The sequence below is a fragment of the Trichosurus vulpecula genome, chromosome 1 (genome assembly GCF_011100635.1).
Source record: "Trichosurus vulpecula isolate mTriVul1 chromosome 1, mTriVul1.pri, whole genome shotgun sequence".
NCBI classification, from domain to species: Eukaryota; Metazoa; Chordata; class Mammalia; order Diprotodontia; family Phalangeridae; genus Trichosurus; species Trichosurus vulpecula.
The window spans coordinates 67,830,914-67,846,154 of NC_050573.1; positions in this window are offsets into that span (position 1 = coordinate 67,830,914).

Sequence of the window (15,241 nt, forward strand, 5' to 3'; positions counted from 1 at the left end):
AAATAAATTTACTTTGTTTCTCCTAAAGATATCTCTATTATTTGAAAATCTTGTCCCAGACAAAGAGAAGGGGAAGGGGAACTCACTCCTACTGTCCATTTAATCAGCCCATCATATCTTGGAGCTCAGACTTCTCATGTAGCTGTCTGGTTTCTGAAACCATCTCCTACTGTGATACCTGAGTAGCCAGCTATTGCTAAAAAAACCCTGCCCCCAGCCCCTAACTGCAAACCCCAGTTTGTGTAAGAAAATCAGACTTAGTTCCTGCCGTTTGGCGTTCAGTGGGTGTCCTTGACACCCCCCCTCCCATGACTGTTCTGGGAGTATGGAGTATGGCCTTGAAGGATGAAAGCCTCAGCCCCAGATATTCTTATGAATTATGTGACTGTTCTTAGCTCTTATCTCATGAGTCATGTTGTGGGATGTATGGCAAACTGGACACAGAGATCCTGGGTTGTAATTCCAATTGACACTTAGTCAGCTGTCTGATATGTTGTATCTACAATCTATCAAGGAGTTTCCTTTGATCATGGTCATAAAAGGTACAGGTGTGCCGAGTCTGCAAAATGACATTTCAAGAGATAATTAAGCACTGAATCCTGTACTCTCTATAAAAACTACCCTCTCCCTTTAAACGTGGCCATTGATTTGGGAAGACCCCAATGGCCGCCGGCTAATAAACTTCTCCATTCAAAACTTATACTCTGTGGCATGTCTCACTCGCTTCTGGCATAACACTACTACAGTCATCTGCATTCCGGTCAGATGGAGCTGGAAATCACCAGTAGTGGGCTGGGCTGTGCACTTGGGAGTTGGGGCCCTCTTTAGATGAGACAGATGTATCCAGTTGTCAACAGATTGGTCATGAGGACTTGGTAGGGTACTTTCTACCTGGGCTGTGGGACGTCCTTACACAGCTATCTTTTCCAATAGATTGAATTTCTAGGTTCCAGCTGCAGAATAGACCAGTTTGGAGGTGGATCACTAGAAAATGACCCAGAAACAAGATGGGTAAGGTCTCAAGTTTTGAGTGAGTCCCCAGCATTGGGCCAGAAGAGACATCTTGATGGTGAGGGAGTCAGCGTGGGGTGAAAGGGGGGGCTCTCTGGTACCCAGAGACAACCCCAAAGGGTAAAAGGGAAAACTTTCCAAAAGGGGTTGCCCTAAGGTTCAGAAGGAGTAAGGGAAGGGATCTCACTGAAATTCTGAAAATGTGCAGGTTATATCTGGGAGAATGACTTGCGGGGCTCTTTAGAGTTTTGCTCAAATATATAAATATATAATAAATATATATATAAATATAAAATATATAAAAAGAGGGCTGATGATTTAAATCTGAATCCCACAGTCTAACACAATATCTTACATGGGCTTGATTTTCAACTATTGTAAAGCACTCAATGAAGAACTTACTGACCCATGCTGTCAGCTACAACAGGCATGTGTCATCCCTGGCATAATCAAAGTTTTGATACTGATCAAAATGTTTTATTATTGCATTATGTTAAACTGCAGTAGACTCCAACCCTAAAAGGGTACAGGAAAGAAATGATTCAGGAGCTTTGTATGTATAATTTAATACCCCAGCCACTGTCAAGTGTAGATTTAAATAAATTTTGATAAAAGCTCACTATCCTTTTGTGCTCAACATGAAAGTGCAGAAAGATTCTGAATGGTGCTTAATGAGTATTTGCTAAAAAAAGTTATTTGAACATGTGACACCTCCATCTCAATCCCTTTGGTAATATACCTTAAAACAACTACAAGGGGGTGGCCTTTAAATTATTGGTACATAGAGCAGCAGTGAAAGTTCATCTCATTAACCATCTTGATTTAATTAAATGTACAATATGGTTTTAGCAGCATCTTTTTTTTTACATTTTCATTAGAAATGAATTGTAACAGCGATCATCAAAAATTTCTTGAGCTAGTATATATACTGCTAGGGCTGTTTATAAGTATTTCAATACTGGGGTACACTTAGAGGCACTTAATTACCTTTCAGAGAGGAAAGAGTCCCAGAATTTCAACCCATATCCAAGTATGGGGAATGCAACAGAGTCCTGCCCTTGGTGCCAGCAAAAGGACCCTTGTAATCTCCTGACCAGTTAGTTGTCTGTGGGCTGACAGGTCCAGAAATTGCCACTGCTGCCACTGATTCAATTGTCCCCAAGGCCTACTGCTGATTTGCGGGGGTCTGGCCTGCCCTGGACTAAGCTCCACCCTCACCAAGTTGCAATGGACCTTTCCAGTCAATCTTCTAAGCTGTCTTGGGCTGGAAATTTATTTCACTCCATCTTTTTGTGGGTTCTGTCACTCCAGAATTTGTTTTGAGGCATTATTTAAAGTTCTTTGAAGAGTTTTAAGGGAAAGCTCGGTCAAGTCCCTGCCTTTTCTCCACCATCTTGGCACTGTCTCTAACGACACATAAAAGAAATCAAAATTTGGGGCAGCTAAACAGCTCAGTGAATAGAGTGCTAGGTCTGAAGTCAGGAAGACCAGAGTTCAAATCCTTCCTCAGACATTTGCTAGCTGTGTGACCCTGGGTAAGTCACTTAACCCACTTGCCTCAGTTTCTTCATCTATAAAATGAGCTGGAAAAGGAAATGGCAAACCACTCCAGCATCTCTGCCAAGAAAACTCCAAATGAGGTCAAGAAGAGTCTGATATGACTGAACAACAACAAATATAGCCAAGATCAGAAGGAAAGAAGAAAACTGGGGAAAATTTTTTTATAGCTAATTCCTCAGATCTTTAAAGGTTTCCTATCTCAAATATATAAAGAACTTTGTCAAAACTATAAGAATATGAGTCATTGCCCAATTGATAAATGGTCAAAGGATATGAATAGGCAGTTTTCTGATGAAGAAATCAAAACAATTTATAGTAATATGAAAAAATGCCCTAAATCATTATTGATTAGAGACATGCAAATAAAAATATATCATATTAACCCTACTATATTGAGATATCATTGCCTCTATCAGATATCATATTACCCCTATCAGATTGGCTAAAACGATAGAAGGGGAAACTGACAAATGTTGGAGGGGATGTGAGACCTTGATTAATTGGTGGATCTGTGAGCTGATCCAACCATTTTGGAGAGAGATTTGGAATTATGCCTAAAGATTTATTAAACTACCTATACCCTTTGACCCAGTCATACCACACTACTAGGTCTATTTCTCAAAAGGATTAGGAAAAATGGAAAAGAACCTACATGTTCTAAAATGTTTATAGAAGCTTTCTTTGTGGTGGCAAAGAACTGGGAATTGTGAGGATGCTTGTCAGTTGGGGAATGGCTAAACAAATTGTGGTATATGTTCATGATGGAATATTACTCCGCTATAAGAAATGATGAGCTCTTTGTATAAACAAAGCCAATGCAACAAAGATTAGGAGGGAAGCAGAAAACTGGGAAAAAATCTTCACAACCAGTGTCTCTGATAAAGGCCTCATCTCTAAAATATACAGGGAACTGAGCCAAATTTATAGGAATACAAGTCATTCCCCAATTGAGAAATGGTCAAAGGATATGAACAGGCAGTTTTCAGAGGAAGAAATTAAAGATATCTATAGTCATATGAAAAAATGCTCTAAATCACTATTGATTAGAGAAATGCAAATCAAAACAACTCTTAGGTACCACATCTTTCCTGTCAGATTGGCTAACATGACAAAACAGGAAAATGATAAATGCTGGAGAGGATGTGGGAAAATTGAAACATTGTTACATTGTTGGTGGAGTTGTGAACTGATCCAGCCATTCTGGAGAGCAATTTGGAACTATGCCCAAAGTGCTATAAAAATGTGCATACCCTTTGACCCAGTAATGCCACTTCTAGGGCTATCTCCCAAAGAGATCATGCAAGTGGCAAATAGACCCATATGTACAAAAATATTTATAGCAGCTCTTTTTATGGTAGCAAAGAACTGGAAATCAAGGGGATGCCCATCAATTGGGGAATGGCTAAACAAGCTGTGGTATATGAATGTAATGGAAAACTATTGTGCAATAAGAAATGAGGAACAGATGGACTTCATTATAACCTGGAAAGACCTATATGAACTGATGCTGAGTGAGGGGAACAGTACCAGGAGATCATTGTACAGTGACAGACACATGGTATCTGTAAGGACTAACTTTGATAGACTTGACTCCTCTCATCAATGCAAGGTTCAAAGACAGCTTCAAAAGACTCATGATAGAAAAAGCTATGCCCATCCAGAGAAAGAATTATGAGTCTGAATGCAGATTGAGGCAAACGATTTGCTCTCTTTTTTTTCCTTCTTTTTTGATTTCATTTCTTCTTTGTCATGATTCATTCCATTGGTTATAATTCTTCTTTACAACTGGACTCTTGTGTAAATAAGTTCCACGTGAAGGTATACGTAGAACCTACGTTGGATTATGTGCCACCTTTGGGTGGGGGAAGGGGGGAGGAGAGGAAGGGAGGGGAAATTTGGAACCCAAAAACTTGTGGAACTGAATGCTGTAAGCTAAAAATAAAAAATAAATTTATAAAAAAAAATAAATGATGAGCTCAATGAATTTAGAAGAAGTATGGAGAGACCATGAAATAACAAAGAGCGAAATGAGCAGAACCAAGAGAACACTGCATACAGTAACAGCAATTTTGTTTTAAGAACAACTTTGAGCAACCAAATAATTCTATTATAAATACCAAAATTAACCTCAAAGATCCTATGAAGGAAGATACTGTCTGAATACAGAAAGGAATATTGCTGTGGCATAGGAAATGATGAGCCTGGTTAATTTAGAAAAACACGGAAAGGCTTGGACTTATGAAGAAAGATGCTATCCACCTTCAGAGAAACATGACAGGAGGAAATAAGCATAGTACAGTCATATATGCGTGTGTGTATATGTCTATGTTTACAGATATCTCTATCTACCTCTATCTCTATATCTCTATCTATCTATCTATATCCATGATAACTGTAGCCTTCTTTAGGGCAGGGAAGGGTACAGAGAGGAAAAAATAAAGTAAAAAGTGCACATCAGAGAACAAAAGGAAACCGACAAGTTGTTGTTTGTCCTTCGTTCTTGAAGAGGACCATGGCCTCAGAGACATGATGCCATGACATGCAAGTGAATTGGACTAAAGTGAAGGAGGGCTGTGCAGAGCCACCAGCCTCACTTTCTCCTCCAGGTCCAGTGGCAAGATATAGATCACGACTGGAGATGGCCCAGTGTTTCAACAATCCGGCTAGCAGCTTCCGTGGGGGTGTAAGATCCACCAACAACCAGCACCCAGAAAGCTGCCAACACAGGTCCTTTTGATCTGCTTTACTCAAGGAAAGCAACATCAAGGGGTTAACAATCTCACTCTAATCCAACATACAAACAACATCCACCTAGTTCAGGGGAAAAAGCCAGCACCCTGAATTACAAACCAAATACAATTTGTAGTTTTCAATATCTGGGTGTACAGCTGGGGAGCTCATTAGAATGGCTGGCCCAGAGTCACAGGACACTCCTGCTGGGGCTCAGAGCTCCTAGAGAGAACGCTAACCTCTGAGCTTATACATCCTGTTCAGGGCCCTCCAGGCCCTGACCTCACCTAGGCTGGGTGGAGAAGTTCCCCACCGCCAATATCACATCAGATACAAATCAATGGCTCCCAATGGTCTCAGTGCTGAGAAATACAAAAACATCCCACTTTATCTGCCCCATACAAACAAAAGCCAGAATCATTAAAGGTCAACAGCAATAACCCAGTGGGGGACCTTGGCCTTTTTAAGCTAAGGTCTTTCAGAGGGCTCAGTTTGGAGAAGACGCCCATTCAGTGATTAAGGCTAAGTAAGAAATGAGACAGAGAATGGCTTTGACAAGTAGGCCTTACAGAAAAAAAGTGCAAAAGGAAAAAGGAAACTGTAATAAAATTGTGCGTTTCTTAAGTCTCATACTGTTCAGCCTTCTGTTCCTCTGGAAACATCTGATGCAGTCTTGTGGTTTGGGTGTGGTCTCAGAGCAGCTCTTCTCTGGTTCAGGTCACTTGGAGAGATCCTCTTCTCTGCTAAAAATCTTCTATGACATTGGTCTTAACACAATTTTAAATTTACTTTGCCAATAACCATGTCAAATAATGAATTAGCTCAAACCTTATGGCTCTTTACTATATAGGTTTTCTTGAAATGGAGATGTATTATTTTATATTGTACATCGGCTTTGTATGTGGTGATTTTTTTCTTTTCTCATTTTGTATTTAAGTGTAAAAATTTTTTTACCAAAAAAATGACAATAACACCATTATTAGTGTATGTAATACTTCAATAGCATGATAATTTTTTTTGTTGTGAAAATAATAGTTTATTAAACCTTAAGTGCACATAAATGTGAATTCTTATCATTCCCATTATATTCTTTTATGTGTGTGTGTGTGTGTGCATGCGTGTTTTTTTTATTTAGTTTTCAGCATTGATTTTCACAAGAGTTTGAATTACAAATTTTTTCCCCATTTCTACCCTCCCCCCCACTCCAAGATGGCATATATTCTAGTTGCCCTGTTCCCCAGTCAGCCCTCCCTTCTGTCACCTCCCCTCCCCTCCCATTCCCTTTTCCCTTCCTTTCTTGTAGGGCAAGATAAATTTCTACGCCCCATTGCCTGTGTATCTTATTTTCTAGTTGCATGTAAAAACTTTTTTTTTGTTTTTGAACATCTGTTTTTAAAACTTTGAGTTCCTAATTCTCTTCCCTCTTCCCTTCCCACCCACCCTCCCTAAGAAGTCAAGCAATTCAACATAGGCCACATGCGTATCATTATGTATAACCCTTCCACAATACTCATGTTGTGAAAGACTAACTATATTTTTCTCCTTCCTAACCTATCCCCCTTTATTGAATTTTCTCCCTTGGCCCTGTCCTCTTTCGAAAGTGTTTGTTTTTGATTACCTCCACCCCCATCTGCCCTCCCTTCTATCATCCCCCCCCTTTTTTTTTAATCTTCTTCTTCCTTTTTTCCTATGGGGTAAGATACCCAAATGAGTATGTATGGTATTCCCTCCTTAGGTCAAATTTGATGACAGCAAGATTCACTCATTCCCCCTCACCTGCCTTCTCTTCTCTTCCTACAGAACTGCTTTTTCTTGACACTTTTATGCGAGATAATTTACCCCATTCTATCTCTCCTTATCTCCCTCTCTCAATATATTTCTCTCTCATCCCTTAATTTGATTTTATTTTAGATATCTTCCCTTCATCTTCAACTCACCCTGTGCCCACTCTCTCTCTCTCTCTCTCTCTCTCTCTCCACATACATATATACATACGTACACACTCACATATACATATATATACATAAAGATATATATATATATATATATACACACACACACACACATATATATATATACATATGCGTATTCCCTTCAGCTACCCTAATACCGAGGTCGCATGAATCATACACATCATCTTTCCATGTAGGAATGTAAACAAAACAGTTCAACTTTAGTAAGTTCCTTGCAATTTCTTTTTCTTGATTACCTTTTCATGCTTCTCTTGATTCTTATGTTTGAAAGTCAAATTTTCTATTCAGCTCTGGTCTTTTCACTGAGAAAGCTTGAAAGTCCTCTATTTTATTGAAAGTTCATATTTTGCCTTGGAGCGTGATACTCAGTTTTGCTGGGTAGGTGATTCTTGGTTTTAATCCTAGCTCCATTGACCTCTGGAATATCATATTCCAAGCCCTTCGATCTCTTAATGTAGAAGCTGCTAGATCTTGGGTTATTCTGATTGTGTTTTCACAATACTCAAATTGTTTCTTTCTGGCTGCTTGCAATATTTTCTCCTTGATCTGGGAGCTCTGGAATTTGGCGACAATATTCCTAGGAGATTTCTTTTTGGGATCTATTTGAGGAGGCGATTGGTGGATTCTTTCAATTTCTATTTTGCCCTGTGGCTCTAGAATATCAGGGCAGTTCTCCTTGATAATTTCTTGAAAGATGATGTCTAGGCTCTTTTTTTGATCATGACTTTCAGGTAGTCCGATAATTTTTAAATTATCTCTCCCGGATCTATTTTCCAGGTCAGTGTTTTTTCCAATGAGATATTTCACATTGTCTTCCATTTTTTCATTCCTTTGGTTCTGTTTTATAATATCTTGGTTTCTCATAAAGTCACTAGCTTCCACTTGCTCCAATCTAATTTTTAAGGTAGTATTTTCTTCAGTGGTATTTTGGACCTCCTTTTCCATTTGGCTAATTCTACCTTTCAAGGCATTCTTCTCCTCATTGGCTTTTTGGAGCTCTTTTGCCATTTGAGTTAGTCTATTTTTTAAGGTGTTGTTTTCTTCAGTATATTTTTCAGTATTTTTTTGGGTCTCCTTCAGCAAGTCATTGACTTGTTTTTCATAGTTTTCTCGCATCCTTCTCATTTCTCTTCCCAGTTTTTCCTCTACTTCTTTAACTTGCTTTTCCAAATCCTTTTTGAACTCTTCCATGGCCTGAGACCAGTTCATGTTTTTCTTGGAGGCTTTTGTTGTAGGCTCTTTGACTTTGTTGACTTCTTCTGGCTGTATGTTTTGGTCTTCTTTGTCACCAAAGAAAGATTCCAGAGTCTGAGACTGAATCTGGGTGTGTTTTTGTTGCCTGGCCACATTCCCAGCCAACTAACTTGACCCTTGAGTTTTTCAGCGGGGTATGACTGCTTGTATAGTTAAGAGAACTATGTTCTAAGCCTGGGGGGATGCGCCAGCTCTGCCACACCAGCACTCCTCCTTCCCCAAAAACCCCCAACCTGGACTGGACTTAGATCTTCAGCAGGCTCTTCACTCCTGCTCTGATCAACCACTTAATTCCTCCCACCAGGTGGGCCTGGGGCCAGAAGTAACTGCAGCTGTACTTTTGTAGCTGCCTCACCTCCTCTGCCCCCAGGGCAGTGGCCAAACCGCTCCTTTATAACTGTCCCCAGCAGCTTTTCCCACTAACCTTCTCTGCTGTCTTTGGTGTTTGTGGGTTGAGAAGTCTGGTAACTGCTGCAGCTCACTGATTCAGGGTGCTAGGGCATGCTCCGCCCAGCTCCTAGTCTGGTTGGTCCTCACTGCCTACGCTGGGCTCTGCTCCACTCTGCTCCGCTCCCAGCTCCGTGTGGGATAGACCTCACCCAGAGACCATCCAGGCTGTCCTGGGCTGGAGCCCTGCTTCCTTCTGCTATTTTGTGGGTTCTGCAGTTCTAGAATTGGTTCAGGGCCATTTTTTATAGGTTTTTGGAGGGGCTCAGCAGGGAGCTCACACTAGTCCCTGCTTTCCAGCCGCCATCTTGGCTCCGCCCCAGCCACCATCCTAGCATGTGATAATTAAATAGAAAGGATATTATTCACTGATTTTGTTACAAAGTCACTTGATCTGCTTACAAAATCTGTTTAACAAAATGTTTCCAACCATAAGCAGATTCTGATTCCCCCTTTCCCCCCACTGGAAACAGCTCAAAGTCCCAAGTCATTGTTAAAACTTGTTTACACTCGAACATCAGTGGACAAAGCTAGACAAAAAGAAAAAGACAGCTTACATAAAACACTTTAGAAAATATAAACACTGATGTAAATTTCTAGAATGCTACAGGTGAAATTAATTTACCATGAACCTTTGTTGGTCGACTTCCTCGGGAGATCTTTATGTATACATCTAATAAACCTCTTTCTCTCTCTTCCCTCTCTCAGTCCCTTATCTTCATGGTGTGGTTAACTGGTTAAGGTCCTCCCACTGCACAGTTTAACTCTGGCTAACTGTATGCTTCTAGCAAAGACAGCCTTACTGGGAGTGTTTGACTTAATCTAGTTCATCAGCTCCAATGGGTCTGGGTCATGAGAATTCACTCAACTCTGATGGTTGTCATTACTCCTAACCAAAACTCATAGCCAAAATAGGTGAATATTAATATTGGTACTGAATACCTTATCATTTTCATCCTCTTTGGTCTGTAGAGATGGACCAATTTTAAAAGTAACTCCGGTATGTCGCTGATGCATAAGCCAAATGGTGCAAACACGTGTGTATGTGATGTTGTTATACCAGAAGCGAGTGAGACACGCCACAGAGTATAAGTTTTGAATGGAGAAGTTTATTAGCCGGCGGTCATTCGGGGAAAATTCCCAAAGCAAATGACCACATTTAAACCGAGAGGGTAGTTTATATAGACAATACAGGATTCAGTGCTTAATTATCTCTTAAAGTTTACATATGTTACTTTGCAGACTCAGCAAGCCTGTGTTATTTCACTTTTTATGACCATGATACGTTAGAGGAAACTCCTGAATAGATTGTAAATACAACATATCAGATAGCTGACAAAGTGTCAGTTGGAATTACAACCCAGGATCTCTGTGTCCAGTTTGCCATACATCCCACAACATGACTCATGAGATAAGAGCTAGGAACAGTCACATAATTCAAAAGAATATCTGGGGCTGAGGCTTTCATCCTTCAAGGCCATAGGCAGACTGAGGGATGCTCCAGCTGGCTTTGTTGAGACGAGAGATAGAGTTGTCTCTCAGCCCACTCAGTTAGACAAAGGAAGATCGTTAGGCTTTCCTGGTAATTAGCTTACATTCCTTGGAAATGTCTTAGGGGCCCAAGACACTCGCCAAACAGCAGGACTGGGGTTTGCAGTTAGTGGCTGGGGGCAGGGTTTTTCTAGCAATAGCTGGCTACTCAGGTATCACAATGTGTATTAAATGATAAACGTCCAAACAGACTAGAGTGTATTGAGTTGTAGGCTCTTCCAGGCTTCAATACAACTGTGCATTTTCGCTTATTATCCATGGACTGCACATTGGTAGAATCAATGAGGTTCTGAACAACAGTCACTTTCACCATAATGAAAAGAACAAGCATGTCAGTATAAAAAAAAGTGAAACATGTGACAGTCTTTCAAGTGTATTGAAGGGTAGGAGACCAAAAGCACATAGATACAGACTTGCACTCAAATCCCTTATTGCTCCATATCCAAATTTTGCCCTCAGAAATGTAGATATGTGACTTTAGATTAAAGAAACTGTTTAATAGGGCTATTGAGAAAAACTGTCAACTATGGCACCACAGCCAAGTGAGACAAAAGTTTCCTGGGCCTATTAAGGAAGCCTCCAGTTTTCAGATTTTTTTTCTGAAATTTTCCTGCTATTTACACTTGAGAGATCAAGTGATTTGCCCAGGGTCATTATGCCAAGGAAAGTACCTTGGAGGACAGGTTCAAACCCCCTTTAAGATCATTTCTCTGTCGAGTACTCCATGAAGCTTCTCCAGTCTCTGGCCCAGCAGGCTTCCAATACACCTGATAACCTTGGCAAGGTCCATTTTCCTCAGATTCCCAGGTTTTGATTCTACCTAGGAACTCTTCAGCTTAGTTTTTCTTTAACCAAGGCTTTTTAGTACTTTAAATTATCACATTAAAGACAAGTAATTAACAAAGATTGAGTAAACCAGGGTTGTGAACCACGGTTATCCCTTCCACGTGAGACTTTCCCCATGGCAGTTTCAATATATCTTGGGTCAGCATAAGAAATTAAATGGGAATTTGGGGGGAGTTTTACAGAAGCCACAGATGACACAGAAAAAAGTTTAGAAACTCAAAAATGCATAAAATATATGTACAGTATTGTATAATGTCAATATATTTTATCTTTTCATTTATAATTTATATAAATTTATATTTAATCTTTTAATAATAATTCAGACTTTTTCTCTGGTATGAAGAAGAGGGCCAAAAAATTTTGCATGGATTTTCCAAACTGAGGGAGGTGCCATGCCCCTAACCCCACCAGATGTGGAAGGGATAACTGTATTCCTAGCCCAATAGCTCTCTTCTCCCCTCCAGAGCCATTCAAGAATGTAAATACATGAGGGAGGGGTTTTTGCCTCTTAAGATTGCTGGGTATTCAAACCTTCTTTTCCTTGTTATATCTCTCCTGTAATCTGAAAACCCACCCTTTTCCTCTTTCTAAGTTAAGACTTTAATACAGCTAAATAAATGTAGGTGGAACTTACTTTCTTGATTGCAAGCTGATTCGTAGAGTTACTCATTCTAGCTGAGTGTGAAGCTAGTTCTCTGAATCTTGCAGCTCTCAGACTCAAGCATTATAAAACCTCATACTGATGAGGTTAAAGAAAATGATGAGGGTAAGGAACCACATGTTTTAGGGGTGCTTAGGACCCCAAAATACCAACACGCTGGGTCCTGCTGAATGAATTCGACTCAAGCCTTCTCACAGCCAAAGAAAAAGACAGTTTATTAAAGATTTGCCATATTGGGTTGGCTTAAGAAATCTCACCATTTGTGATGTTTGTTTTCACAAGCGGGCCAGATTGAATCTGAGTGCCTTCATGGAGGCGAGATGAGACTTATATAAAGAAAGATTGTGGGAAGGATTGAGGGGTGGTCAAGTAGTCTGGGGTGACTAGAGGAGGGGTTTAGGGAGGGTCTTGAGGAGGAGTCTAAGGAGGGTCTTGATGGGACTGGGGTGACTAGAGGTCAAGACTCCAGGAAAGAAGAGAATGGGATTTTGATGGGATCAAGGGTGAGAAGCATCTGGACAACAGAGGGCTAGGCTAGGTAGAGATTTGGGCCTAGATAATGAAAGGCTTATGGCCTCAGATGAAGGTCAGATCAAGTGGGAAGATTCAAGGGGGTTCCCAGAGACCATCAATACCATATCACCAGCAGAGCTGAAACAAACCTATAACCATGTCAAAAAGCAAGTCTCAAATGTCTTACTAGATAAAACAATGAAGAGATTTTTACAATCTTAATAAAATAAAATTCATTCAACAAAAATCATATAAAGCCTTTGTTAAACCTGAAAGTTTGGTTGAAGGAGGCAAAGAAGCTAGGTGATAGAAAAATCCATGTTGTTTATTATTTTCCCTTAAAGCATAGCTAAGCTAGCTTACTTGTACATACAAGGAGTCAGAGCATAAGCTCTGGCTGTCTGAACAAAGAAATGAGAAAACTTATATACATTATTTTTAGCAGAGCCAGCAAGCCTGTGTTACCTCACTTTTATGATCCCCATGTATGTTTAACCATGATACAAGAAGAGGATTTTCCTTAATGAAATAGGTTTGTAAAGACAAGAGTGTTGACAAAAGTCAGTTAAAGTATATACCCACAGAATATTAAGCGAGGTAGTCTCTCTCAGGATTAGGGTCTCATCCCTTAATGGTTAACAGGGGAAAAGAATGTTCTTAGGTCAGCCGGATCTGGCCTTGTTGACAGAGAAAAGATATTCTCTGAGCAAACTTGAGAGAACAAAGAAGCCCAGGTACAGCTGATCATTAATTCAGGCCCTGGCCCTTGATTGATAAAATGGTATAAAATGTTCCACACCTTACTCATTTCATAACTGTTATCATTAGGTTAGCTCAAGATATGTTAGGGCAAGTATTATTGTTCTAGGTGGGGTGTAGGGTGTGTTTAGGGAAGACTAGCATTTCTGGTGTGAAGGCTGTCGAGCCCTTTTCAGGGCTGCTCACCTACCTTAGCATCCACCTACCATCCAACTTGTACCTGTGGCTCCAAAAAGGTGTAGCATGCTCAGCAGCCACATCCTAATAAACCATTTCAGCAGATGGGCTTAAGCAGGTTCAGGGTAACCAAGCGGTCTCAAACCCATGGTGAGTTGTGAGGGGCATCTACCCCAAGCATGTGAAGACTTCCCCTGGCAGAATGGGAAGATGAGAACAATTTGTTCCAATGATCATGAAGGAGACTGAAACAGGAGCTGTGAAGTGCTTAGAGCCTGGTTAGACATAGAAGACACCAAGGTCATCCACTGCATCCCAAACCATCATGAGTTTTCTTGACTTTGTCTTGCCACTGGACTTCAATGACTCTGGAAGAGAAAGTGAGGCTGACAACTTTGTGCAAGTCTGTCTCACTTAATTCCAATTTATGCATGAATCAGAATATATCACCCATACCATTTTACCATTTTACCATTTTTACTTATCTTGGCAAGTGACAAAGCAGTAGGTGCAGACACATTGGGAGCTGTAGTCACAACCCTGCACACAGGCAGCACAGGCCATAGGGTCACCTTCCTATAGCAGTGGGATTTGGCAACCCCCAGGGTGTCTGAGCAGCCTTTTTAAAGGACCACACTACTTACCTCCTGTTGTAAGGAAAGGGCTAGAAAAAGTGATTGAAAAATTGTCTCCTTCACCCAACCCTGGCCCACTTACTCAGGCAGGTAGGGATTATACCCTGTGATCTAAGAATCAAAAAAGGTACAAAAACTTTTGCAAAGATGATTCCACTCACCATCACTGCATGCATGGAATGTGTGCATGCTTACGGACAACATGAAATCCAGTAGACCTGAAAGACAAACAGCTCTTGTTGTGAGAGAACTCAGCAGGTATCATATCCAAACAGCAGCCCTGAGTGAAACAAAGCTGGCAAATGAAAGCCAGCTTACTGAAATTGGAGCTGGATACATGTTTTTTTTTTTTTTTTCTGAAATGGCTGCAGTAAAGGGGAGTCCCATGAAGCTGGTGTAGATTTTGCTATCAAAATTAATGTAGTTAACAAGCTTGTACACCTACCAAAAGGAGTGAATGACAGACACTTGACCCACTTGCAGGAAAACACCATGCCACCATCAACAGTGCCTATGCTCCTACCATAATGAACCCTGATAAGGTCAAAGAAAAATTTTACGAAGACCTGGAAACCCTCATTATCAATGCACCAAAAGAGGACAAGCTTGGAATTTGGGGTGACTTTAATGCCAGAGTAGGCACAGAGTATATACACGTCAGGGAGTCCTTAGGAGGAATGGAGTCAGAAACAGCAACAGTCACTTACTCCTGAAGAGTTGTGCAATTCATGACCTTCTAATCACCAACATCATCTTCCATTTACCTAAGTGTAATAAAACTTCACGGATGTACCCTCCCAGCAAACATTGGCATTTAATAGACTATGTCATTGTAAGGAGAAGAGACAGAGGATGTGAGAGTGATGACGGTGATATGTGATCATAGCCTTATCTTCTCCAAGCTAACTATTCACGTTCAACAAAAGGGGCAGCCCCAGGACTAATATCTACCAGAAGACTTAATTTCAACAAATTAGAGAGCTTCTCCAAGCTGGGAACAGTTTGTTGGTAACTAAAGGGAAAGCTGAGCCAAAAACATGCTTGACAGCGACGGAGCAGAAAAGGAGGGGGAAGCTTTCAGAGATCTGGTGTTCAGCATTGCATTTTCTCATCTGGGTCAGAAT